Genomic DNA, 3,401 nt, shown 5'->3' with positions numbered 1-3,401 from the left:
GCCTCCTCTGTTTGCTAAGTGCTTCTTATAAGGAAAGAGCTTGTGGAATTTGGCTCTATTTCCTACAGCCATGGGAGAAGGGTTGCATGTAAACAATAATATCCTGTGCTACTTTGGCCTCATTTAAGCGTCTTTATTGCTTTAAAAGGGACTGCCAAGTGGTGCTGTTTCTCAGAGTTTATGCTTGCCATTCCTGCAAAATTGTAGGCCCACTTTAAAGATGGTACTGCACACCACAAAACTTGTAGCTGTTGACACACTCTTGGTTATTATTAAGCTTCATGCTGGCACTTTTTTTTTTCTAAGACGGAGTCTCAAGCTGTTGCCTTGGGTAGAGTGCCGTGGCGTCATAGCCCATAGCAACATCCAACTAGGGCTCAAGTGATCCTCTTGCCTCAGTTTTTTCTATTTTTAGTAGAGACAGGGTTTTGCTTTTGCTCAGGCTGGTGTTGAACTTGTGAGCTCAAGCAATCCACCTGCCTCGGCCTCCCAGAGTGCTAGGATTACAGGCATGAGCCACCACGCCCAGCCCGTGGCTCATGTTTTTCAAATCACACTGAGGGTGCATTGTCCATAAAAAATGAATTTGCTTGGCTCAGTGCCCATAGCTCAGTGAGTAGGGCACCAGCCACATACACTGAGGCTGACAGGTTTGAGCCTGGCTTAGGCCTGCTAAATGACAATGACAACTGCAACCAAAAAATAGCCAGGCATTGTGGCAGGTACCTGTAGTCCCAGCTACTCAGGAGGCTGAGGCAAGAGAATTACTTAAGCCCAAGAGTTTGAGGTTGCTGTGAGCTGTGATGTCACAGCACTCTCTACCCAGGGTGACATAGTGAGACTCTGTCTCAAAAACAAACAAACAAAAGAATGCATTTACTATGCTCAGGGCACACCTGTTTTTGCACGTAGCCTTTGCAGTTACCACTTGAGTAAAGTTTTCCTAGAAATCTGTGGTAGCTCTGAGTCCAGGTTGACCATGTTTGCTGAATTAGGAACAGAGAAGTAATTTTTACATGGTAAGCTATTATGTTGTTGCTAAAAAACCAAGCTGTGAGTCAGGCGACTGGGGCTGTATTCCTGGCCAACTAGCTCTTTGGCCTTATTAAACATCCTTGGTTTCTCTGGATTTAGTTTGCAAATCTTAAAATGATGGAATTATACTAGATAATCTCTAAGTTCCTTTCTGGCCCTAAATTTGATCAGGTGACTTAAAACAGTAAACACCAAACAGGGAGTCAGGAAACAAAAGTTCCCAGTCCTTTCTCTGCTGCTCACTAATTGTGACATGAGACCTGGCTTCAGGTCTCTGTCTCTGGGGAGTATCCCATATTCTCTACCTTCCATACCCTGTGATTTTGCCTGTTGAATAACAAAAAAACCCATCTTTTTCACTCAGCACTTAATAAGTGCTAGGCCTGTGGCATTAGCTTGACAGACCGTGAAGAGGTACAGGTTATGAGATTACCTGTTACCACTACTAATATTAGCTACATCTTAGTGAGCACTTCCTATGGCCAGGCACTTACATACAACATATCATTTAGTGTCCATTTTATGGAGGAGGAAACTGAGGTTCACATGCTCAGAATAATGTAGCTTTACAGACTTGGAGCTGATATTTGCATCAGTGTTCTGTTCTTTATTTAAAAAGATATTTAAAATATCTCACCTCTGACAATTAGCTTGTGTTACTATCATTATTCTTTTTTTGGGCTTACAGTGCCTGAATCTCATGACCTAGAAGCTATGTGCTTTTGGAGGGTAGTAAGGGACTGGCCTGGCTGGGGCCGCAGGAGAGATTCTAAGGCAGCACAATCAGGGCAATGCAAAGACCCAAGAGGCAGCCCAAGTCTACAGACAGGGAGACCAAAAGCAGCAGGCACTGGATGGTGGACAGGGCGAGTGTGCAATACAGTAAGTCCTGTCACAGGAAGCAGGAAGTGTTTTGGGTCAATTGCCAAGGCCAGACATTCTTTGAGGGTAGTTTTGAAGTGGAGCTCATGGCCTAGTTATGTGGATAGGCCAACCCATCAAAAGAGAGAGACAGAGGGCAAATGAGGCCCTCAGTTTCCTCACCTGTAGAAGAAAGGAGTGGGGCTAGATGAGCTCTGATTGTGCCCCTCATTCAGACATTGCCAGAATCAGCAGGTCTGCAGAACTAAGCTCTTCCAGGGTTCTGAGAAGCAAACAAATCCTCTTGCTAGGTCGTTGTTCTCTCTTCTGGACGTGACCTTGCATCTCTGAGATGCTAGAATTCAGTTTTGATTGTGTCAGGAGATGAAGGCCCTACCCCCACAGAGTAACAGCCCAGCTATCTTCCTGATTTCCTGCTAAACACTTCCCAGGGCAGCTCCACTATCAGGGGAAGTAGGCCTTCCAGCCAATGGAAGGTTGTCCAAGCACACCTGGTTCCCAGGAACACAACACAGCTTTCTTTGCTTCTGCCTTGCTACTCTAAGCCTGCTGCTTCTCACCCCATGCTGGTGCTTTTTCCCACCTCCACGCTCTGTACTGATTTCCTAGCCCAATAGAGAGAGGATGGTCTGCTTTTTCAAAGTTTGATTATTAGAAGTGGTATTCATCCTAACTCACATGTCTCAAATGGTGGGCCTTCAATGATGGCCTCAATGACAGAAGCAGGCCAGGCAGTGGGGAGAGGGAACTGAGTGGTACTGGATATGGCCATTGGGCAGGACACATGCTTGAGAAAGTGGCCTTATTACAGGCAGAGGCAGATGTTGTGTAAGGGTGAGGAGAATGGTCTCCAAGCAGGATTAGGTGCCTCTGTGACATTCTGGGAAATGGTCAACACAGAGGAATACAGGATGACCAACATAACAACAATGGCATGAGAAGACTCGTGCATGCACACTGCTAAGGACTTAATGTATATAAACCCTTTTGTTTATATAATGTATATAAACTTCACAGTAATACTGTGAGGTTGCAATATTATTTTCCAACTTGAGGGAACTGAGGTACAGAGAGGTTAATTGACTTGCTTGGGATCACACAGCTAAGGAGTAGGAATAGATATTGTTTGGATCATCTGCAAGACCTCTCAATAGTAGCCAAATTCCAGCCACTGCACCAAGGTGCCAGTTCCACAGAAAAAGGTGAGCAAGAACAAGTCAGGTGGAGTGGCTCACCTATCCAGCAGCATGCACTGAGGCCCATCCTCTGTGCCAGGTGTTGGAGAGAGAGATAAGTAAGATGCTGTCTGACTTAGGCCAGGGCTTCAGTTCTAAATAGGTCTGAGACAGTAAGCAGGGCAACTCATAGGACTTAGAAGCGGGAATTAAGGCAGCAGACCAGCTGTTAAGACTGGGTCAGTGTAAGTGGTAGGCTTGGGAAGAGTTCTAATCCGGGAGCATCACAGGCCTTTCAGTAAGCCATCC

The sequence above is a fragment of the Otolemur garnettii genome, unplaced genomic scaffold, assembly GCF_000181295.1.
Source record: "Otolemur garnettii isolate 467f Iridium unplaced genomic scaffold, OtoGar3 scaffold00190, whole genome shotgun sequence".
NCBI classification, from domain to species: domain Eukaryota; kingdom Metazoa; phylum Chordata; class Mammalia; order Primates; family Galagidae; genus Otolemur; species Otolemur garnettii.
The sequence above is the reverse complement of the archived record's forward strand: the minus strand, read 5'-3'. Positions refer to the sequence as shown.